At 41.2% G+C, this 25,743-nt stretch overlaps 2 long non-coding RNA genes across 3 annotated transcripts in view; one reads left to right on the top strand and one right to left on the bottom strand.

Annotated features, from left to right (window-relative positions):
• Positions 1 to 25,743, bottom strand: part of LOC308597875 — a 991,146-nt gene that overhangs the window by 781,700 nt on the left and 183,703 nt on the right. The window lies entirely within an intron of this gene.
• LOC308597868 overlaps positions 1 to 25,743 on the top strand; it is a 54,541-nt gene that overhangs the window by 9,753 nt on the left and 19,045 nt on the right. For both annotated transcript variants that reach the window (XR_014013229.1, XR_014013230.1), the window contains exons 2-3: positions 1,347 to 1,419; positions 25,017 to 25,137. This is a non-coding gene — a long non-coding RNA (uncharacterized lncRNA). The remainder of the gene's footprint in view (positions 1 to 1,346; positions 1,420 to 25,016; positions 25,138 to 25,743) is intronic.

Raw genomic sequence — 25,743 nt, 5'->3', positions numbered from 1 at the left:
TTCTCAACCTTGGGGAGGGTGGTAGAGGAATGCTGTCCAATGACTGTGAATCTGTTAACCCTCCCTCTCCCAGTGTTTCTTCTTCTTCTAGCTGTTCCCCATCCATTATTTCCCAGCTTCTGCCTTCTGAACTATGCCCCTCTGCAAACCACTGTTCCAAATCTACACTATCCTCCTGCTCCTGGGAAGATCCAGGATCGGGGGAAGGGGGTCTCCAACCATTCTTCTTCAGTGCAGCCCTCCTCACCACGGTCCCTGACAGTATATGAAAGACACTGTAATTAGTACAGGGATAGTGGGAGACAAATGTGAGATCAATATCACAGTCCTAAGCACTTTTATTTGCATTCAGTGGGACTTACTCACTGGAGGATGTGCGTGGGGTTGTTGCCTGGATGAATGTGTCAAGGCTGGTGATCTGAATGCAATTGTTTTCAATTCAGAAAGAAGCACAGCCTACACAGATATATGATTATTTGAACTGGAAACTCTCAATTGCCCCATAGACATCTGTAAATTGGTTTGTAGCCCAGTCTTTCTTACTATTGGAATATTTTACTGTTTTTAAAGAAATTAAACTGCAGCATGTTAATCCCCCCAAGACCCTTTATAAATGCACCATGGGAAAATGTTCATTTCCATTATATTTCTGCAAGGGTAAAAAGTTAAGAATATCAATTTACTAATAATTGGGAATATTAGCTTGCATACTGATTTTCTCTGTGGACTCTAAATCCTTAGGGAACAATATATTCTGGAAAAAATAATTGCTTTGAGTTGCCACCACAAATTAATTTGATCCCATTCAGCGTAAAATATTGTAACGAGCTGCACAAGTTGCAGCCAAGTTTTCAGATTTATATACCTTGAAAGGTGGTGTAATGGATTGAGCGCAATAAGTCTGATATAGTTACCTCAGAGAGAAAAAGAAGTAGAGCATAAACAATTACCTTGCGTTCAGCTTTAAACATCCTGACACTACATATAATTCAAAGAGCAATGGATACCAGCAGGCTGGAGAAAAGGAGAGAGCAAGCTTATCTCATCTTTGGTAAAGGGGGCTTGAGATGTATACAAGTATTTAGAACAGGTTAGTTTCCAGCAGACTTAAAAGGTAAAGGTAAAGGACCCCTGACCATTAGGTCCAGTCGTGACCTACTCTGGGGTTGCGGCGCTCATCTCGCTTTATTGGCCGAGGGAGCCGGCATACAGCTTCCGGGTCATGTGGCCAGCATGACTAAGCTGCTTCTGGCGAAACCAGAGCAGCGCACGGAATCACCATTTACCTTCCTGCTGGAGTGGTACCAATTTATCTACTTGCACTTGACATGCTTTTGAACTGCTAGGTGGGCAGGAGCTGGGACCGAACAACAGGAACTCACCCCCATCGCAGGATTCAAACTGCCGACCTTCCATTCGGTAAGCCCTCGGCTCTGTGGTTTAGATCACAGTGCCACCCACATCCCTTATCATCTACAATACTGTCTTATTTATTTTATGGTACATTACATTGATTATTGCTTTCATTTTATGGATCAATGGTATGGTCTCCTTAGATAGTAAAATTCGTGTTAAATTACTGCTTTAGGTGTTGTTTGTTTTGCATTACTTTCTATGGGAAAGCGCACCTTGGTTTTGGAACGCTTTGCTTTTGGAATGGACTTCTGGAACGGATTAAGTTTAAGAACCAAGATACCACTGTATCTGAATCCCTTGTCTTCTGCCATTACTCTGGCTCTGGCTCATGTGACTTCACATTCCACCACCTCCAGGGTGAATTGTGAACCTCATAAATTTCCACCAAGGTGGATTCTCGATATAATTCGTCTTCTCCTTTGTTTCCACATAAATTCTACCCCATAAATTAGATCTTGACTCATTTCACAGAAAGCAAACTATGAAAGCTTCTTGTGTTTAACCTCCGGGGGCTGGCTTATGAGCAAGCATGTTAACAGGTTCTTCAACAGCAAAATGGAGGTCCTCAGGCAAGGCAAGGATTTTGAGATAAATTTAAGTGGCTTCTTCTTGTCAGAGCATTACATGATGCTTACAGTTCTAAGGTTGTTTATTTGTTATTGTTCATTTAAACCACCGGATCTCATCTGAGGATTTTCTTCCCCCCTAACTGTTTCAGTGCTGTCCAGTGTGAAGAGAAATGATTTCTGCAAGGCCAATCCAAGTACAGAGTGAGCTTGTGATAACGTTTGATGTTTCCATTTAAATCAGAAGTGGGGAATCCATTGTCACAGTTCAAGGACACATTGCAAAAATGTTTGATGAGGACATGGAAAAGGCCGGTGATGGATGTGAACTGCAAAGGATGCATATCCTCAGGAGAGTCCTGCAAGTCAAATAGCAGACCTTCCAAGTGTCCCTATTTTCCAGGGACAACCCGGATTTATAGAAGCCGTCCCTGTTTCTGATTTGATCCCAGAATGTCCCACTTTTCCTTAGGACGTCCCTATTTTGACTGGAGAAATGTTGGAGGGTTTGGGGTTATGCGACCCCCCAAGCCAAGGAAATAAGTAACAATACAACCTTTTGAAGACATCTGAAGGCAGCCTTGAATAGGGAAGTTTTTAATGTTTGGTGCTTAATCATGTTTTTAATATTCTGTTGGGAGCCGACCAGAGTGGCGGGGTATAAAAAATAAAAATTAAAAAAAAGTTGTACCTTGGCTCTCAAACGCCTTGGTACTCATATTTTTTGGCTTCCGATTGAGTGCAGGAAGCTCCTGCAGCCAATCAGAAGCCATGCCTTGGTTCTTGAATGTTTTCAGAAGTTGAACGGATTTCTGGAATGGATTATCTTTGAGAACCAAGGTACGACTGCAATAAATTAAATTAATTAAATTAAATTATTATCGCTGTTGTTACTATTATTAGTAGTAGTATATAGGGCATCCCTATTGTTATCAAAGAAATGTTGGAGGGTATGAGTCTAGAAGGTCAGATTCAGCCCCTGGGCTTGAGGTAGCCTGTTACTGCTTAAGTTCCCCCACACCCCATGATTTGTCCTGTTCCTGTCCAACCAATTATCTTTCATAGAAATGGACATTTTGACAGACCCTTGGCTACCTTTAAAAATAAATAAATCATCCAGTCAGTGATTAATTCCATTTTTTTTAAAAAAAAAAAAACCTGCTCAAGATTTTGCGGCTTGTGCAACTGGAAGTCCTGATCCATTCTATTAGTTGTGAGCAGGATTGTCCAGTGTGACAGTTTGTCCTTCAAACTGGGGAGGCTGGCAGGGCTGGTGGCAGGCATGTGATGGGCAGGGAGCTGCTACCTTGCAAGTCCATTTCCTTCCTCCTTTATCACACAAGGGGGGAAATGACTAAATAGGGCTAATGACAGAGGGAAATTGATTATTCTGAATGAAATTCTCATTTCATCACTTCCTGCAAGCATTTAGGAATAATGATCTATAACGGAATGTGCTGTGATTAGAATCTTTTTCCTGATATACTGATATAGAAAACCAAATCAGTATATGCTGATATAGAAAACCAAGCAAGCAGCACACATTTTAATATTTATATTTTATTAAGGTGATTTTAGTTAAAAGAAATAAAGCGATATGGGGTGGGGGGGAGAAGGAAAAGTGAGAGGGAGGAAAAACAACAACAAAGATATGCATAAAAGCGAAAGTATGCAAAAAAAAAAGTAAACAGCACACATATGCTCTTTGTTAGATATTTGCATTCAGGATGCAAAGAGGTATAAATGAATGGATGATTTTTATTGATAAGCTGCCAGGGCCATTGAAATTTCAACAAACACCATAAAAGAGCAGCTGCGTGTCAGGCAAAGGTTAGAGGAGTACACATAGAAATCATTTTTATAAACAAACAAACAAATGCAAGCAATCGTCTTATTTTCACGACTCGCCTTGAGAGGAAAGGCAGCAAATTATATTTCAACACCAGGAAGTGCTATATGAATGTTTTCTATTGCTGTTGTTAGTATACCTGCATATCATTCCTAAATGCCCACCTGGAGAGATCATAGCTGTCAAGTGTCCCTTATTTGAGCGCCATGTCCCGCTGCTGTCCCTTATTGATGGGTGTCCCTTAAATGATGTCCCTTAAATTTCAAAGGAAGCAGCTCCTCTCCCTCCCTCCCTGCCAGCCAGGGAGGAGGGAGGCTCCAACTGTGTTGCTTGGCTGTGTTGCTCACCCAATAAGAAGTCTAAGAACGACTGGGGGGTGGAGCTTGCATGCCTTGTGCTGATCAAATTGGCTGCGTTGCCTGGGGACTCGCCTTTGCTCAGTGCTTCCCAGCGGAGAGGTGACGGTGGTTTTCCTTGAGGCTTCGTTTGGCTGCTGGCTGGGCTTTCTGCCTTTGGCTCAGAGGGGCTCAGAAGTTGAACATACCTGTGTTGAGTGCTTGGATCGGAATTGGATGGATACGTCATCGACGGCCCACTCACCCTTGCCGGTGAAAAGGTCTGTCTGGAGCAGGGGAACATGGTGGGGGAAAAGGAAAGGAGATCGTGGGGGGGGGGGGCTTTTGAATTTGTTTTGGAGGCTCCTTCGATTGACTTATGGGGCAAAGAAAGGAGTTGGTTGACTAAAATGGTGGGTGACTGGCGATCTCATGGAGGGGGGGGAGAATGTGTGTGTGGCTAGTTAATGCAAGCTGAGGAGGTTTTTGAATGCTGGACACCATTTTGTTGCACGTGCTGCTGCAAACTTTGCAGTGCAAAGCCAGGCTGGGGAGCCATCTTAAGTTGAGGCTGCATAGGCCTTGTGGGGCATGTGATTCAGATTCTATTCAGCTGAACCTCTGGTTACAAAGTTGGTTGGACAGTGTTCTCGAAGCTACCAGCATCAGTTTGACCATGCAAATCGAGCTCAAGGCTAGGAACTGGGGATACTGGAAGCTATTATGTGTGCCTTTGGAGCTGTGTATTTTCTCTCTGCTTAACTCCTAGACTTCCTTCAGCTTTCCCTATGCTCTATTTATGTCCTTTTCTGATTATCTTCTCCAGAAATGACCTCCTGTTTCTCTCAGACAGGGGGTGGGATATTACTTGGCATTTGAATTGGCCTGAGCAGGTTTGTTTTGTATTGTGGATTGAGGTGGAGCTTGGATTTGATATCCCACTTTATCACCACCCTACGGAGTCTCAAAGCGGCTAACCATCTCCTTTCCCTTCCTCCCCCACAACAAACACTCTGCGAGATGAGTGGGGCTGAGAGATTTCAGAGAAGTGTGACTAGCCCAATGTCACCCAGCAGCTGCATGTGGAGGAGCGGGGACGTGAACCCAGTTCACCAGATTATGAGTCCACTGCTCTTAACCACCACACCACACTGGCTCATCCTGATGAGGAATCCTGATGATATGAACCAGGGCTTTTTTTCAGCCAGAACTCAGTTCTGACACCTCTCAGGTGGGCGCCATTGCCATTCTAAGAGAACAAGGGAGGCATTCATGGTGAGTTCCTGCACCTCTTTTTCTAAAAAAATAGCACTGCTATGAACTTTACTCTTACTTTCTGAGTCAGAAATGAAGAAAATGAAAGTGAGGATATTCTCAGGCAACAGCAAGGCTAAGGGAAATCTTCTAAACTCTTCTTTTGCTCAAGCCTAGGGAAACCTAGGTGTCTCAATAGCTGAACGTAGCTAGCATCAGGCTCTAAATAACATTAAACACAAGAAAAATCATTTCGATATTTTAAAGAACCTACAAACACCCTAGCATGATATATATCTATACTCCCTAAAGCAGTAAGATGCTATCAAAACATATTGACATTATTCAGTTTGCAATTTTCAAAGTGAATTACACATGAAACAATCTACATTTATGTAGATAAATAATCAGATCTCATGGGGTTTATCTAGTAATACTCCATAATGTTGCCAGGCATGCCTAAGAGAGCCAGGAAAATATATATATGAAGGAAACCCACAGAGAATATCATACTACTGATAATACCTAATGATTCTTAAAATTTAATCTGATTTTGTTGTTGTTCAATCTGGTTTCAGAAACACTTGTTGACTATGGAGACTCTATTGAAGTCATTTTTATGCATATGCCGTTGCTAGAGGAGAATGAAGCTGACTTTTTCGTGACTCACATTATACCTAATTTCAAACAGCTGGTAGCAAATGCTTCTGTTTTATTCAACAAATGCCTTAAAAATTACTCATCTCTTACAGCTCCTCCAAGGCCAATCAATACATTGTTCATAAACATCCCAGTCCCCAAAAGGACATACCATCGCTTCCACTGATGCACGCACAGAAGACTTCTTCAAGCAAAATTCAGACCTGTCTGGGTAGCTGACAAAGTCAAATAGTTCCCAGGGGAAGCCTATGCATTGATCCCTTCTAAACCCTTCTAAGTATTATAAAACAGACATTAATCCACATGGCTTCTTTTTGGGATGGCAATTCTAATCTTCTGTATATGTATAGATTCAAGTTAGGTAACCTTGCTCTGGAATCCAGGCAACCCGACTGAATACGATCTAAAGGGAGACCAAAGAAAATACAGTCCTGTGAGGGCATTATCCAATTTCACAATTATTAACATTGTACAAGTGGCAGAGGAGAGCTTCCTGACCCATAGGAGCCACCCCCTAGCGGCTGAGGTCCCTTTGCCCACCTCTCCAAAGTTGATGGGTATTGCCATTCAAAGAGTGTGTGTGCGCGCTCGTGTGTGTGCCGCATCATGTGATCACTTCTGCAATTACATCTTACCCATTCCCCACCCCAGCAACACCCATGCATTATGTGAATATGGAAATGTGTTCCACTCTCATGCCTAGCCCTTACCTGGTGCCAGATACTGAGTCCTTGGAGGATGAACAAGACATTCCACAAATCAGGGACTTTGAAGAAGAAGTTGGGTACCCTGAATCCAATGCTGAGAGCCCTCTGGGTTGATACCTAATGAAGACCCCCTAGAGCCATCTAAGATGGACTGTTTGCTGTCATTGTTTCTGGATAATGTTTTGGACCTACAGTAGATTTGCTTTCTGTGCTTGACCTTGACTTCTTGAGACTGTGCTGCACCTTGAATGCTGTTCTCTTGGGCAAGTGTTTTGGGGGAAAGCTTTACCCACCTTGGGCTGAGATCCTACCTTCTGGGGCATTCTTTAGAGAATGATATTTAGATGCGTACCCACGCACCTCTGCCCAGTGACACTGAATCCTACATGATCAGGATTCTGCATCTTGCTCCGAATGTATGCATGTGAATAGAAAAGGTTGTCCCCTTCATGTTCCCTTCCCATCACAGCATGGACAGTTGGTTTGGTTGACTTTTAAAAAAAAAAATAATAACAATTTTTATTTGATTTTACAAGTATAGAATTATAACAATACAACCATACACATCCATATTTAAAGATTCCTCTGAATCTCTGGACTTCCCACCTTCCCCTCCATGGGTCCTATTGTCAACCTCTTCAACTGCATATTATTAGTCCATATTTTAAGTCACTCCATTATCTCCATAGTATTTGCTACATTACAAGTGCTATTGCAATCCTGCTGATGTTTTCATCTGCTTACAGTGGTCTCCAAGATAAATTATAATTTTTTCCACTCTTTATTAAGATTTTGGTCTTCTTGGTTCCTGAGCTTTCCGGTCAGTTTTGCCATTTTGGCATAGTCCAACTGTTTAATTTGCACTGATAGGGATTTTGTCTTCTTTCCATCTGTGGGCTAGTAACATCCGTGCGGCTGTCGTCGCATACATAAAAAGCCTTTTCTGTTCCTTTGGAATGTCAGCACCTAAAATTCCTAATAGAAAAGCATGGGCAGTTGGGTTGGTTTACAATGGTGTAGCGGGAGCCCACTCTCCTCTTCATGCAACTGAAATTGAATGAGGGGATAATGCCAGGTTACAACATATGTCTTAGCAAGACTAATGCTACTATGATCAGATATGAATTCCAATGCCATGAGTCAGTGAATCTGATTCTTAGTTAATATTCTTATGCATCCACATGCTCAGGACTACTGCAAGTCACAGAAAATATTGAAATTTGCATTGTTGTAATTATGTAACCTAGAATTGTTCCTGGAGATTTAATATCTAGTGACATCCCCAAGGATAAAAGGAATGTATTCCTTTATGCAACAGCAGCGACCAGAATATTAGTGGCAAAAAAAAATGGAAAACAGACAAAATATCAGAATTATTAGAATGGCAAGCTAAAATTTGTGAATTTGCGGAGATGGCAAAGTTAACAGCATCAGTTAGAAGCTGTTCTAATCAAAAAAATTATAAAGAGTGGGAATGCATAAAGGATTACATGAAAAGAGTTGGCTTTGGAGCCTAAAATTAATATGCAATAGTTTAAAGGGCACAAGGTTATAGGATGATATTAAAACAGATATGGAACAACAATTACAAACAGCTGTTAGCACAACAACAAAAACCCCAACAGTAAGTAAGGAAGATCGCACATGGGTGAAGGGAAGCAACGGGTTTAGAGGGAGGGAGGTGAGGGCATTAACTGAAAAATTGTTGAATCTATATATGGGACCTAAGAGATTAAGGATAAGGAACCAAAACAAGGAGACAAATATTAAGGAATAGTAAAATAAGGGAATCTGAGAAGAACCAGTACAAACGAAAATATGAGACTCAAGGTTTTGTTATATACTGTTTTGTCTTGGATGTGAAGTCTTCTGTTGTAAAGATTGTACATAAAATGAATTAAGAAGTATCTTATAAAAAAGAAATATTCCTGGAGGCTTTGTTGTTACATTCACAAGAGTGCTGCCATAGCACGCCAAACCTGCAGGTTTCCAAAACTGTGGAAACAGGTCAAAATGGTTCCTTTCTAAGGATGTTTAAGCTGCTGTGAAGGCTTGGTTTACCTTAGTGATGCTGATAAATTTGAAGTGTGTGTGTGTGTAGGAAAACTCCCCCCCAAAGTTGAATCCAGTTTGAGTAGAGTCCGGATCTCTGAAATTGCCCATTGTTCCTTTCTAGTTTTCAGCTGCCAATGCCCACACATGAAGAAAAGGAGTTTGTGTGTGTGGATTCTGTTCTATTCTTATTCACATTATCTGAAAATCGAACATTCATTGATTGGAACTTATGAACTGTCTTCTGTGATTCATCATTTGGCTCGCCTATTTTTATTTTTTTGTTTTATTCCGTTTCATCCCATTTTACAAAACAGTAGCTAAATATTCTGGCATCTGCAATCCATTTGGTGCGCTCAATGCTATTTCCATAAGCTTTAAGGAAGCCTGTGTTCAATCCCTAAGCTGCAGTCTAGGCACAAAGCCTACAAACCACACATTCGGTGGCCAGCGCAGTGACCACACAGCTTGGTGTCTGGCCAAAGGGCTGTAGTTCAGATACGAATTGATTCTATTTTCATTCTTCCCACAATCCTGAAAAGAAAGAAAAACAAGGTATGAGTTACAGAATGATATACACTTCCATTTTATTAGTGCTACTAAATAAACCAAGGATGTGTTCTTCAGATGCGCAATTTAGTAGCAGTAATAAAAACTGTGATGTCTTCGGTGAATGTGTATTTTTCAATCTTCTCAGTTTCAAAAATGCTCCCATTCATTACAGAAATATAGCTTCGGGGAGAAGGTGGTATCTTGGATTAGATGTGATAAGTATACCACAGGGGTGCTGGTCACCAGAATTCTAATAGCTGCCTCCGTTATTCTTATTATCATCATTTCTTTACTGTCAATCATGTCTGTGCAAATGATTTCCATCCCTCAGTGGACTTGAGGCATATGAGCAGTATCTGCTTTTTCCAGTTCCCGTTCTCAAAGGGCTAGTTAAAGCAGGTAGCCTTGAATGTAGATATCAGAATTCACAACTCAAGCATTTGGTTAGTGCCAAACTCATGCGGCTTGAAAAACAATAAGCCCCCAGGGCCTTGTGTGCAGGCAGAATAAACCAGGGATTAATGCATTTCTGGAATTTGCGGATCAATTAATAGGTATTACAGAGCCTTTCTACTGAGTCAGCATCTCTAGGCTTATAATATCACTTTACAGTAACGTGTGGTTAAACTGTGTATTAAAATATATGGGCCTTAAAGTTTTACAGCATTAGAAATCATGAAACAGAAATGTTCACAATTCCAATGCTGTAGGACAATGTGGCATTTTTAAAACATGTTCTTATTTTAAATCTACATGTGGTATTTAAAAGTATTTCTTTTTCATACAGTTCTATTTTTCTAAAACGCTGCCTCCATTTTTACACTGATTTATAGTCAGCAGCAGGTTATAAAATTGCCTGTGATTTCTGGACAATTCATATAGACTTTACCCCAGGGAGAGCCCTGCAGTTGGTTTCAGACATGTTGGCCGGGCCTGATAGGAGTTTGAGTCAAACAGCATCTGGGGGGTAGCCACAGGTTCCTCATTCCTTTATGTTTAACCCATTAAGTCTGGCTTGTTATTCCTCTTCCCACATTAGATATGGAACAGTTCAGTCATTTGAATGTGGTTGTGCTAGGCTGCTGTGCTTCACACAAGATAATTCAAGCTGAGGAGCAGAGCCTATGAACATTCAAAAGTACAACTTGAAGTCACCTGTGGTTTCAAACACAGAGATGAATAACCAACGGCCCTGGATCAGCATGTGAAACCTTTCAGGTTCTATTCTGGGCTTTTTGTGTTTAGGGTCAGAAAAGGCCATTTTATAAGCTTTTGTGCTCATGAAAGGAAAATGTGAACTTCAAACGCTCACAATTCCCCCCCACAAATCTTTAGTGTTTCTTACTGTCCTCTTTCTATTAACAGTGCCCTCAAATGTCAGCCAAGACCTTGTAATAATGATACAAATTCAGTGGACTCACCGCAGAACATGCTTACAGGACAAATTCGTGACCTGCCTCCTCCCTTAGCTTTCCTGACCTCGTGCGGCATGTCGACGTCCTGGATGGCACTAGTTTGACATGGCCGTCAGCAGAAGCTTATTGGAGAGACATCTGGATTCAGCTTCCAGATGGAATTTCGAGATTTCCTGATCAAGACCATGGCTCCCTGACATCTAAAAGAGCAGGTTGTGGGTATCGACCACACAAGAAGCGCATTCCGTACACAACCAAAGTTGCATGGAATCCTGAACACGCAGAAGCTGTTTGTGATGGCAACCATACTGCTGTGGTTGCTGCTTACTTAGTCAAGTCCGGTGCAGTCTTCTCAATTCTTGAGCAGGTGGTTGCCAATCAATTCCAGGCATTCTTGGGTGACTATACATATATATTCTCATTTCAATCAGCATTCATGTGGTGCCTGGGGAATATTGTTCAACTTCATGGAGCCTCTAGTATGGGGTAGACTTAGGCTATCTACTCTTTCGTTGTCCCCGAAGGGGGCAATGACAATAAAGATATTCTTATATTATTCTTTTTTATGAAATCATTTTTATTGGTTTTACAAAGTACAAATAAACACAAACTAGTAACAACATATCTGTATAAAGAGATTCTCTGAATCTCAAGACTCCCCCCCCCATTCCCTCCATGAGGTCTTATTTTAAACATCTACAACTGCATATTCATCCGTACTCCAATTTTAATATCAAACCATATTGTCCATAGTAATTTTTACACTACAAGTGATTCAAAATCCTTCTTATTTCCATCTGCTTACAGTGATCTCCTAAATAACTTATAATTTCCCCTCATTCTTTTATAAAGTTTTGGTCCTCCTGATTTCTGAGTTTTCCAGTCAGCTTTGCCATCTCGGCATGGTCAATCAGCTTGGTTTGACATTCTTCTCTTCTTTCCAACTCTGGGCTAATAACAACCAGGCGACTGTTGTTCCATACATGAAGAGTCTTTTCTGCTCCTAACTTAGGCTCTATACTCTTGATGTAGCAAATCTTAAAAGGAAATTATGTCCATTGTGGCTTCCGCTGTCTCTACAGCAGTGCGCCCCATCCTTCCTTGTTGCTTGAATATAACTCCTTTCATCCCTGAGCATTGGCTATGCTTGCTGGGGCTGATGAGCTACTGCTTTCTTATCCCTGCTCAACAGCATTATAACCTGGCAAAACAGTGCAAAGAGGTGAATTAGTAGTAGTAGTAGTAGTAGTAGTAGTAGTAGTAGTAGTAGTACACCGCCCATTACTCCGGATGTCTTCTGGCAAATATAAAAGCATAATAAAACATCAGACATTAAAAACTTCCCTATACAGTGGTACCTCGAGTTAAGAACTTAATTTGTTCTGAAGGTCCATTCTTAACCTGAAACTGTTCTTAACCTGAGGTACCACTTTAGCTAATGGGGCCTCCTGCTGCCGCCACACCGCCACCGCACAATTACTGTTCTCATCCTGAAGCAAAGTTCTTAACCCGAGGTACTATTTCTGGGTTAGCGGAGTCTGTAACCTGAAGTGTCTGTAACCTGAGGTACCACTGTACATGATTGCCTTCGGATGCCTTCTAAAAGTCAGATAGTTGCTTATTTCCTCGACATCTGATGGGAGGGTGTTCCACAGGGTGGGCGCCACTACTGAGAAGGCCCTCTGCCTGGTTCCCTGTCACTTCACTTCTGACAGTGAGGGAACCACCAAAAGGCCCTCGGAGTTGGACCTCAGTGTCTGGGCTGAGCAATGGGGGTGGAGACGCTCCTTCGGGTATCTCCTTCAGGTATACAGTGCCGAAGCTGTGTAGGGATTTAAAGGTCAATGCCAACACCTTGAATTGTGCTCGGAAATGTAATGGGAGCCAGTGTGGATCCTTTAGGACTGGTGTTATATTTGTTTGAAACAACTGGCCAATTGCTTGTCTGCAGGCATCTGGAATTGTTACATAGCGATAAAATATATAGTTATGTCTTGTACATTTTTCTGCTTGCATCTAAAGCTTTATTTACATTTTTATTGCTTTTGATATTTTAACTGCCATAATAGCTATTATTACTATTGTTATTTCACTTATGTGATAACTGAAACTGGAAATAAAGCCAATAGGGCTTTAATAAAGTAGTCTTTAACCTCCGTTCCTGTGTCCGGTGCAATGAGCATCAGTTTCACTGGGAAGGAATCTAATTCACTGTTGCCCATTAACAAAATGTCTTGCATTAGTAATTCAGCTCCATGCAGAAATAACAGTGGCTTTTACATTATGCATTTCAAAAGTAGCTAAATTCAATTAAACAAGAAATTCCTCCTGAAAGTAATTTTCTTTCTCAGATCTCCTATACAGTTTTGAGATTCTCCCCATTAAATACGGGCAATGATTATCTCCATTACTTTGCAGAAGCTGCAGGGGCTTTCATCCAGAAGAAAGATTGCTTATATTTATTAATACTGGGCCATTTTTCTTTCCATTCCACTGATAACAAGCGGTGAACATTCTGCCTTATAAATGATTGTGAACTAAAGTATTCGCTCCAGTCTCCCGAGGGTTAGGATCTGGATTTCACTTGGCATCTACTGCCAGTCTAGAAAACGACAAACCCAAACAGTAGAGTTTCTGTGCCCTCTCCTCTCACCCCTACAGAACAACAGATGGTGATACATTGTTGGCAGTAGTCCCAGCTTTTTTGAGAAATCTGTATGTGCTTGGCAGTGATGCCTTGTGAATTATCCTGCACCCCCTTATGTACTAAGAGTTGTAGGAATGACAGGACTTTTCAATTTCTGCCTGTACTCCAGCTCCTCGCTTGCCGACTCACTGGAGCAACCTTTAGCTTTTCCTGATGTTGATCCTCTAGAGTCCAGGGGTCAGCAACCTTTTTCAGCTGTGGGCCGGTCCACTGTCCCTCAGACCTTGTGGGGGGCCGGACTATATTTTGAAGGGAAAAAATGAACGAATTGCTATTCTACTCATGTAAAAACACCAGGCAGACCCCACAAATAACCCAGATATGCATTTTAAATAAAGGACACATTCTACTCATGTAAAAACTTGGAGAGCTGGGAAGACAACTCATCTGTCAAACGTGGCAAATTATGCTGCCACATGATTGACAGGTGAACTGTCCCAGGCACCTGTCACAATCCCAAACACCTTGCTATAATGGGCATTGGCAGCCCTATGGCTGGTGCTCTGGGAAGCTCTGAGCATAGAGCTGGCAAAGAGCTACTTGCTCCCCTGCACATCAGCTGAAGGGAGAAGGAAGCCTGTCTTCTGCAACCACCTGCCAGCAGATTGACAGGTGGGCAGTGCCTTTGCAGGTCAAGTTGGACCTCCTGATAGGCCAATATTTTTCCATGAGTCAGAGGTTCCTCACTCCTGCTGTAAACCAAGAATGGGCAACTTGGGATAGCAACTCCCATCATCTCCCGCCAGGATTTGACAGTGGTCAGGAATGATGGGAGCAACATCTAACAACATCTGGAAGACCACAGCTTCCTCATGCCCACCATAAAAAACACAGTTGGGGTATGAATACACAGTTGGGATACGAATATTTCTGGTTTGATTTCATATTCTAATTCGGACATTTAAAATAAACGCAAAACAAATCCACTAGCATGGATATTTAGATGAGGCACAAAACAGCTGGGCCTTGGAAATCCTGTCTACATTTTTCCAATTTATGAAGATAACATTGTTTTTAACTGACTCAAAGCCACTAGAGAATGTCATTATGCTTCATTCTTATACATGGATTTCCTTATGGCACTGCCAACCATGTTAAGCCACAGTATTCCAATTTTAACTTTTTCTAATTGATTGAACACCATTTTATAACAGATGAAAGGAGATGTTCTCCAGTGAGGATGCAGTGAGATGAGTCAATGGTATCTGGCCTATAGAGGATTTGACTAATCCCTTTCTTATCTGTGGTTATACAGAGTCTGCATATATTTTAATGCTCTGATGAATAAGTATCTACCTGGCTAATACTGACAGAAAAATAATTATATTTGGGGCTGGTTTTATTTCTGTTTCTGTCAAGACATCCTTGTAAATGAAAATATTGATGGACAGGATTTGCTTATGAACTGTGCAATCCTACCTCGGTCTACTCAGAAGCAAGTTCTTTTGAGTTCCATGGAATTTAACTCCTAGGTAAGAGTGTCTAGGATTGTGTCCTGGTTTTCTTAAATTTCATCCATCCACTATGGAACTTCAGACAGAAGTCATGGGGATTATTCCAGTCTTATCCTGCTAACACCACTCTATGGTAGGTCAGGGGAAGAGACAGTAATTGGCTCAGGGCTACCCAATGAGTTTCCTTTAGCCAAATAAAACTATCTATTGCTTATACTGTGCAATCAGAAATAGTTTGTTTAGAAATATGTTAATGATATTAAAACATTCTCATTCATTTCTATGTAGAATCAGTGACGGACAGGGGCGCCAACTATAGGGGGCTCTGGGTGCCCAAGCACCCACAAAAAATTGTTGTGGGTGCTCAGCAGCTGCACCACAGGGCTCCCGATGCAACCTCAGGTTCTGAGGGTGGGGGCACGAGCGTGATGTCATAACGTTCCCAGCTCCCCTGGTGAGAGATGAGCTCTATGCAAGCTTGAATTAGATTAGCTCACAATGAGCCGAGCTATTTCTCATCTGAAATAAGAAATGGGAAAATGGCTTATTTTTCAGATACAGTGGTGCCTTGGTTCTCAAACTTAATCCGTTCTGGAAGTCTGTTCCAAAACCAAAGCGTTCCAAAACCAAGGCGCGCTTTCCCATGGAAAGTAATGCAAAATGGATTAATCCATTCCAGACTTTTAAAAACAACCTCTAAAACAGAAATTTAACATGAATTTTACAATATAACAAGACCATTGATCCATAAAATGAAAGCAATAAACAATGTACTGCAGTCACCCAATCAATCCATCAGTAGATGGACTGGGTTCCACATAGTCACAAAAACAAAACAAAAAGAGCAGCAAAAACAAAAATGCAAAATAAATAGCAGAAACAGACAGACCTCAGCATAACACTCAAAATGGAAGTGTGGCGCTCAAAACGGAAGTGTAACACTTAAAACGGAGCATGTTTGGCTTCCGAAAAAAGTTCGCAAACCGGAACACTTACTTCTGGGTTTGCAGTGTTTGAGTTCCAAGTTGTTTGAGTACCAAGGCATTTGAGAACCAAGGTACCACTGTAATTCAATTGAATTCCCAAGCCGTCCAACCCCCAGCTCTGCCAGCCTCCAAAATGGCAGGTATCCAACAATGATCTCCAAAATCTCTTTTCCCTAGTCCTTCCCACTTACCCGGGCATGGGCAAATTCAGCCCTCCATATGTTTTGAGACTACAGTTCCCAGCATCACTGACCACTGGTCCTGTTAGCTAGGGATGATGGGAGTTGTAGTCCCAAAACATCTGGAGGGCCGAGTTTGCCTGTGCCTGCACTTACCTATTTTCTGCTGCTCCTCTCAAAGAAGAAGCAAGCAATGGGAGCTCAATGTCTTCTCTTCACTCCTGACATACCTGGCATGCAGCAGCACCAAGATAGAGGGTGAGATTGGAGGCTGTGTTGTTGTTTAGTCGTTTAGTCGTGTCCGACTCTTCGTGACCCCATGGACCAGAGCACACCAGGAACTCCTGTCTTCCACTGCCTCCCACAGTTTGGTCAAACTCATGCTGGTAGCTTCAAGAACACTATCCAACCATCTCATCCTCTGTCGTCCCTTTCTCCTTGTGCCCTCCATCTTGCCCAACATCAGGGTCTTTTCCAGGGAGTCTTCTCTTCTCATGAGGTGGCCAAAGTATTGGAGCCTCAGCTTCACGATCTGTCCTTCCAGTGAGCACTCAGGGCTGATTTCCTTCAGAATGGAGAGGTTTGATCTTCTTGCAGTCCATGGAACTCTCAAGAGTCTCCTCCAGCACCATAATTCATAATTGGAGGCTGTATGGGATGTTAAAAGAAAGCTGTGGGGTTTTCCAAGATTCAAAGCTGAAGAGAAACTAGATGCCATAATGCCCACAGTGCATTTGAGCTGAGCATTGCAATAACCTAGCACCCCTATTTCCAAGCCTGGGAATAAGTGTCTCAGCAACATATCTACTTAGGAATTGAGTATAAAGGAAACTCAAAGGCTGCAGGTCCATAGATATTTTGTCAGAGGGGAAAAGAACTTGAAACTGCTTCTGAGTGGCTTTGTGAGTATATATGCTCTTCCTTTTATCGGCTCCCAATAAAACTGGGGAATTATTCTGACACATATTTGGAGACCACAGAATTTGTGATTCCAACCTTGCTTTGCTTAAGTCCTTGAGTGAATGCTATCCCATCGAAACCTTACGGATGCTGATTTATGAATACAGCATTGCCAAACAGGTAATAGACCAGCAAACTGTCAGAGTGCTAGAACTTATAAATCACCCAGCAGTGTTCTGTATATTCAGTTCCTTGTATAAAATATGATTTATCCTGCTGAGATTGTGCCTACTATCACATGAGCCAATTTCACCATAAGTATATTTCATATATGGGACTATTTTTGTATATTACACTGCTAGGAAATCGTCTGCCTTTTTTCATGATGCCATGGTATCAATATGCTATCATTCTTTTCATTACACACTGTTTTCTATTTACTAGGAGAGATTATTGCTATTGCCATTTGAAAGTTCTTCTTTGCTTCTTGCTTCTGTAGCAAACAATGTTTCAGTGCAAAACACCTTTGCTCCACCCAGATGACATTTAAAGTTCAGAATGTCTGCTTTTGAGTTAGACAGAGCTTTTTTTAGGTGGTGGTGTCTGGGATAATTAAACATTTAATTAAACATTTTTTAAATAAAATGAAAATTTGATATCACAGAATATTATTGTGCCGGGTTTTGCCCCACATTGCAGAATTTCTCCGTTTGATACTGGAAAGGGTGGAAGCTGTTTCTTTGTTCTGTCTGACTTTTGGTTTTGTCCAAGATGCTGCGAAAAGGGCGGAGACTCAGAGTGAACAACTCATCGCTAAGAGCAGCGGGCGTTAATTGTAAATAAATGTACCATAAAACTGCCAGAGACTCCTTAATTCTTATTGGAGCTTGCTTGCCTGCCTGAGTTCATTACAATGGGAAAGACTGAAATCCCAGAAAGCTGCTGTCACTCAACTTACATCAGAGCTCAGCCATACAGTCTCAAATACATTTTTTCGGAGAGGGAGGTTCTAAGATTTTTGTTCATTCTCTCTCTCCCTCTTCCCCCCATCTCTCACACACCAAGTCACCAAGAAAACATTTCTCCAAGCATTCTCCACCATTATCCCACACATGCACACACAAAATGCCCCAGAATAGTACTAGGTCTGGAACATTGTGGAGGATGCAAGATGGCGGCAAGGTGGCCAACAGAATTCCTCTTACCTATGTAAGTATTAGGAAAAACATGGCACAGGCAGAGTTTCTGCTAAGCAAAACTTGTCCCCAAGAAGCCAAGGAGGATTTCTCCACTCCATAGAGAAATTTCATGAAATGGTCCCTTCAGTTTCCCTGCACACAAATTGCATGTATAATTTCTAGGGACTGTTTGTGCAAAGCTCTTCTCGTCATTTGAGGGGCCAAAAATGTGAGTTGACAAGACAAGATACCCCAGCAGCCACAGTAATCCATCTTCCCCACTTTTCAACTCTTTCTAATATTTCAGGAAGCCTGCCAAATTGCTCATAGTTTTAAAGTTTATGAAGAAAAGATATCCGTTATGCATTACATCCTTCCCCCCGACTGTCTTCAGTGGGTGGAATTAAATAGTTCCTTACGCTACAGCATGGGTAGGCAAACTAAGGCCCGGGGGCCGGATCTGGCCCAGTCCCCTTCTAAATCCGGCCCGCAGATGGTCCAGGAATCAGCATGTTTTTACATGAGTAGAATGTGTCCTTTTATTTAAAATGCATCTCTGGGTGATTTGTGAGGCATAGGAATTCATTCATCCCCCCCCCCAATATAGTCCAGCCGCCCACAAGGTCTGAGGGACAGTGGGCTGGCCCCCTGCTGAAAAAGTTTGCTGACCCCTGCGCTACAGGATAGCTTGCTGAAAACGTGCTGCAAAACCCCCAAAAAACACAGCCTTCTTTCTCCCCACTGCCCTGCACCTCCATCCTGCATTGAATGCTACCCGAGAAATGGGAAGGGGAAGGAAACATTATACTCAGAGTGTCTGGAATGGAAACTAAACAGGACTCTGCAGGAGCGAGTAAATAACAGTGCATCTTTGATTTGAGCTGTTCGCCAGTAAAGCGGGCAGTTTAACTTAAACTCTCCCCGTTGCTTATGAGATGGAATGAATGGCTCCAGATAGGGCACACGCGGCACTAAAAGTTTCCTGCAGTGAAGCCTGAATGCAGCAGGTAATTGCCATGTTAGAGAGAGAGAGATAAAATGTGATAATATGTAAGGAAACATTTCTTCAATAGAAAGGTGGCAAAGCAATAAACTGGAGAGCTATCCGAATTCTACTAGCCATGAATCTATTTGCTGAGCGTTCAGCTGGCACGGGGAGTAACGGAATACGTTATACCAAAAAGAAAAAGGGGAGGGGGGTGAGTGTGAAAATCTTGGCAGCTGTATCTTTACAAGCAGTCTTTGAAAGAAGAGAGGGAGCGAAAGCAATAGGAAACCGCAGAAGCTGCCTCAGTCTAGACTGTGTACCTTAAGAGGAACCGGCTGCCTCTATGAAGTGTTAAGTGACACCTACATGTCGCTTTGGGCATTTTCATATGAGAAGATGATGTAGCCTTTGCCCCTCTCTCATGCTAACACACTGGATGGCTTTGAAAGAGGATTAGATACATTGATGGAGGATAAGGTTTTGTTCCCAGTAGTGATGTATGGAAGTGAGAGCTGAACCATAAAGAAGGCTGATCGCCAAAGAATAGATGCTTTTGAATTATGGTGCTGGAGGAGACTCTTGAGAGTCCCATGGACTGCAAGAAGATCAAACCTCTCCATTCTGAAGGAAATCAGCCCTGAGTGCTCACTGGAAGGACAGATCCTGAAGCTGAGGCTCCAATACTTTGGCCACCTCATGAGAAGAGAAGACTCCCTGGAAAAGACCCTGATGTTGGGCAAGATGGAGGGCACAAGGAGAAGGGGACAACAGAGGATGAGATGGTTGGATAGTGTTCTCGAAGCTACCAGCATGAGTTTGACTAAACTGCAGGAGGCAGGGGAAGACAGAAGTGCCTGGCGTGCTCTGGTCCATGGGGTCATGAAGAGTCGGACATGACTAAACAACTAAACAACAAAACAACAACAAGGCTTTGTTCTACCTCTACAGTGGAAGGCAGCCCGGCATGCATATCTGTGGTACGACAAGGTAAAAGCTCATAGAGCTTTCAAGAACCATATTGTCAGGAAGGCAGTGTTTAATGTTTGGATAAAATACAAAGATTTATTAGAAAATAAGATCCCAAGGTGGCTGTCACCAATGGAAGCTAAGGCTCAGAAAAGACTCAATATGGAGGCCAAATGGCCGAAATATTGGGAAATACTAGAAAACGATGGAGACACTTGGAGACTGCAGAGTTTTGAGAAATTAAAGGACAAAGTGTGAGATTGGTTACACTATGCTCAGATCAGGGAGGCTTTTAACTCGGACAAAAAAACAGGCTTCCAGGTGGAAAAATCGAAATTAGAAACAGAGTTGTTAGAACCTAAAACTAAGGTACTTTCAAAAATGTATAACTTGCTGTTAAAATGGAACACACAGGATGAAACGGTTAAATCAGCTATGATAAAATGGGCACAGGACATTGGCTACAACATTATGTTTGTTGACTGGGAACGACTGTGGACCACTGGTGTTAAATTCACGGCATGTAATGCCTTGAAAGAAAATATTATGAAAATGATATACAGGTGGTACATGGCCCCAGTCAAGCTTGCAAAAATATACCATTTGCCAGATAATAAGTGTTGGAAATGTAAAGAAACTGAAGGAACATTCTTTCACCTTTCGTGGACGTGCCCAAGGGTTAAGGCCTTCTGGGAAATGATCTATAATGAACTAAAAAAGGTATTTAAATATACCTTCCTTAAGAAACCAGAGGCTTTCCTTTTGGGCATTGTTGGCCAAATGGTGCTAAAAAAGGATAGAACCTTCTTTATGTATGCGACAACTGCAGCAAGAATACTTATCGCAAAGCATTGGAAGACACAAGATTTGCCCACGCTGGAAGAATGGCAGATGCAACTGATAGACTATATGGAATTGGCAGAAATGACTGGCAGAATCCAGGACCTGGGAGAAGAGACAGTGGAAGAGGATTGGAAAAAGTTTAAGGACTACTTGCAAAAGCATTGTAAATTGTATGAATATTAAGATGATGCAGGATAGGAAATAATCTGGCACCAATAACTTAGTGGAAAGTTGTATGAAAATAAGTGAACCATTAGAACAAGATTGAAAGTCTGATTAATACTATGTCAATTTAAATATTTAAATATTTAATAATAAAGTTTAAAATTGATGACATAATATTTGAAAATTACAAAATAAGATTTGAAAGAAGGTGAAGAATTGCTGAATATAACTTTATAAACGGGAACGCAAGAAAGGGAGATGTGAGGAAGTCCAAAAGAAAAGTTATGGAAATTTGGTTCTACTGAAACTTAATTATGTTACTTGTTTTGTGTTTATTTTTCTTTTTGTATGTTGGTGACGGTTTATTTGTTTGGTGATGTACTGTTTAAAACCTTTAATAAATATTATTTTTAAAAAAAAATACAGTGGAAGGCAGCCCATTTCTGAAGACCAGTTGCTGGAAAACTGGAGGAGGGGAGAGACCTCTGGCAAGCTTCTCATAGGCATCTGGTTGGCTACTGGGGGGGGAAGTATGCTGGACTATATGAAGCATGGGCCAGCAGGCTTCATTTACATTCTTGGGCACTGTCTGCTGTCGGAAGGCTGGAGACTTAACTCTTTTGTGCAATGTAAGGTTCACTTATGCAAAATCTTCCATCTCTGAATGGTCCATGTGAGTGGCTGGAGGTGGCTGTAGATTGGAGGTTGGTTAACAGATTGATTAGCTCCAAAATGGAAAACGAGCAAGGTCCCAACCAAAGATGAATGGCAACTCAAACTGATGGAATATGCGCAGCTTGCGGATCTAACGTATAGAATAAGAGAAAAAGAAGAACATTCGTTTAAAGAAGATTGGAAAATGTTTACTGAGTATATGGGGGGGGGGAATAGTGTACACTTGAAAACTTTGGCAGCATTAAGATAAATTCAACAGTGTAAATAAGTTTTAGTGGAAGCAATAATGGAATACTGAATGGTTTAGTTTATATAAAAATATGCAGGGATTTATGCTATGTAAAATGAATCATGGAAAGAGAAGAAGTTATTGATATTTTAAGGTTGTATAAATGAATATTCTAAATTGTAAAACAGAAAATTTAATAAGAATTTTAGATATATATAAAAAAACCAGATTGTGGTGGAATCCAAACAGGACAGAAGTACTGTTTCTGAGGGACAGGGGCAAGTAGGTGTGAAGACTCCCTGAATAATAATAATAATAATAATAATAATAATAATAATAATAATAATAATAATAATAATAATAATAATAATAATATGTTGTTGTTGTTGTTGTTGTTGTTGTTGTTGTTATTACCCCACCCATCTGGTTGGGTTTCCCAAGCCACTCTGGGCAGCTTCTACCAAATATTAAAAATACGATAAAACATCAAACATTAAAAACTTCCCTAAACAGGGCTGCCTTCAGATGAATGGGGTTACTTTGCCCTTAAAGGACCAGGTGTGCAGCCTTGGAGTCATTCTGGACTCTCAGCTGTCCATGGTGGTGCAGGTCAATTCTGTGTCCAAGGCAGCTGTCTACCATCTTCATCTGGTACACCAGCTGAGACCCTACTTTCCCGTGCAGTAACTCACCAAAGCGGTACATGCTCTAGTTAACTCCCATTTGCAGCACATTCTGTGTGGGGCTACCTTTGCAGAAACTGCAATTCATCCAGTTAATGTGGCTCCCAGACTGGAGACTGAGAGAAGCTGCTGGGACCACGTAACATTGGTCCTAAAACATTAACGTTGCCTCTCGGTATGTTTCCGAGCACAATTCAAAGTGTTGGTGTTGACATTTAAAGCCCTACATGGCTTTGGCTCTGTATACCTGAAGGAGCATCTCCACCCCCATTGTTCAGCTCGGACACTGAGATCCAGTTCCAAGTGCCTTCTGATGGTTCCCTCATTGTGAGAAGTGAGGCTACAGGGAACCAGGCAGAGGGCCTTCTCAGTAGTGGCGTCCGCCCTATGGAATGCCCTCCCATCAGATGTCAAGGAAAGAAACAACTACACAACTTTCTGAAGACATCTGAAGACAGCCCTGTTTTGACCAGAGATGGAAAGAAGGCAAAGTTCCAACCAGAGAGGAATGGCTGATGAAGATGATGGACTATGACGAAACTGACTGGGAAAATCAGAAACCAGGAACAGAAGAATTTTACGAAGGAATGGGGGAAAATTATACTGTATTTAAGAGAACACTGTAAACAAATAAAATTTTGGCAGGATTTGAGTAATGCTTGTAATGTACAAAAAACTATGAAAAAATGGGTTACTATTCTTTTAATAAATTAGAGAAAATAAGATAAGCAGATTTTTTTAAAAAGAAGATTGATAATGGTAACCATGGAAGGGCGAAGTCAAGGGATTCAGAGAATCCTAAATGAGGAGGTGAATGATGTGTTTGAATTTAAATTTGTTATGTAAAACTTAATAAATATATATATATATATATATATATATATATATATATATATATATATATATATATATTAAAAATAAGAAGACAGCCCTGTTTTAGGACGTTTTTGTTGTTTGATGTTTTGCTGTGTTATTTATATTCTGTTGGAAGCCGCCCAGAGTGGCTGGGGCATCTCATTCAAACAGGGGGGTACAAAATAATAATAATAATAATAATAATAATAATAATAATAATAATAATAATAATAATAATAATAATAATAATAATAATACACAGGGTCTCACTGTGTCTTAATTAAATTCTAGCACCCATTGGATCCAGGAATTTAAGGGTGCCTAGCATCCACAATTCATAACAATATATACAGACTAAGCATAAAAAGGAATGCTCACAGCATTAATACATCAAAACAGATCCTGCAGCTCCATTAGAGAGACCATTGAAGCCATAGCTTCTGATGCTCAACAGAGAGAAAGTCAGGCCTTTGTCTCTTTCCATCTCTAATCTCAAGATTGCCAGTCTATTTTGTTGTCTTTGACACATTCAGACCTTGGTGGCATGCCTTTTCCTGCTCACCTCCCAGAAGGATCTCCAACTAGTAAGATTCAGTAGCAACTCACGACCCTAGCTTACATTACAAAGCAGACACTTAATGGACCTTGACAGGCTATTTACATAAAAAAAGAAAGTGCTTTTGGCCATTTTAGCCATCCCTGTTTGGGCAGACGGCTATACAGCTATCAAACTACAAAGCTGCAAGGGCACCAGAGAGGATATCCATTGCAACCTCAAATACAATTAAAAAATCCTTAATTAATATCCATTTCGTCGTTGTTATTGGGGGCGGGGAGGGGAAGCAAACAGAAGAGGAACATTTTGATTCAATTAATTAATTTAACCAAAAGCATATACAGTGGTATCTTGGTTCTCAGACTTAATCCTTTTTGGAAATCCGTTCCAAAACCACAGCGTTCCAAAACCAAGGTGCACTTTCCCATAGAAAGTAATGCAAAATGGGTTTAAAACAACCCCTAAAATAGCAATTTAACATGATTTTTACTATCTAACGAGACCATTGATCCATAAAATGAAAGCAATAATCAATGTGCTGTACTATAAAATAAATAAGACAGTATTGTAGATGGTAAAAATCAAAATTACTTTTTTTTCTTACCTGCACTGATGATAGTCATTGTCTGGATGGGGAGCTTTTATCCATTTCCACAGTCACACAATCAGTCAATCAATCAGTAGCTTAACTCAGTTCCACACAGTCACAAAAGCAAATTAACCCCAAAAGTCTCAAAAACAAAAATGCAAAATAAACAGCAAAAACAAAAGCACCAAACTTAATCTGTTCCGGAAGTCTGTTTGACGTCCAAAATGTTCGAAAACCATGGCTTCTGATTTGTGCAGGTGCCTTGGAAACAACAGCTGACAGCCGCATCGGACATTCAGCTTCCGAAAAACGTTCGAAAACCGTTAAACTTACTTTTGGGTTTTTGGCGTTGGAGAACCAAGGCATTTGAGAACCAAGGTACGACTTGATTGTGATAAAACCTCAAAGATGTTACAATAATGAACAGAATCATTAAAAACAGTTACCAGTAAAAAGATTAAACACATCAACAAATGGATTTCTTAATTATTTAACAAAATAATTAACAAATGAGCATTATGGCCAGTCCTGGTTCCCACTCTGCCTGATACTAGAAAGAAATAGGATAGGAAGAAATCTCCTTCTCTACATTATCTCACAGGTTCCCTCTGCACTACTGTGAAAATCACTGTAGGCTGAGTCTCACCAGCCATCCATGGGAAAGAAATTAATAAAGCAAAGAGTATTGAATAGGATGGAGACATGTAAGAACACTGCAGTGGCCCGACTTCTGCCCTGGGCAGTCGTTGGATGAGGCACATCTACCCCTTCAGTTTTCCCACACCCTAACTTTAGGACTGTACAGTGGTACCTCAGAAGTTGAATGGAATCCATCCAGAAGTCCATTCGACTTTCAAAACACTTGGAAACCAAGGCGTGGCTTCCTACAGGCTGCAGGAGCTTCCTGCACTCAACTGGAAGTGCAGAAGCCACGTCGGACGTCCGGGTTCCAAAGAACGTTCGCAAACTGGAACACTCACTTCT

Source organism: Podarcis bocagei (assembly GCF_964188305.1).
Source record: "Podarcis bocagei genome assembly, chromosome: 11".
Lineage (NCBI taxonomy): Eukaryota > Metazoa > Chordata > Lepidosauria > Squamata > Lacertidae > Podarcis > Podarcis bocagei.
This window is presented reverse-complemented; position numbering and strand designations above follow the sequence as displayed.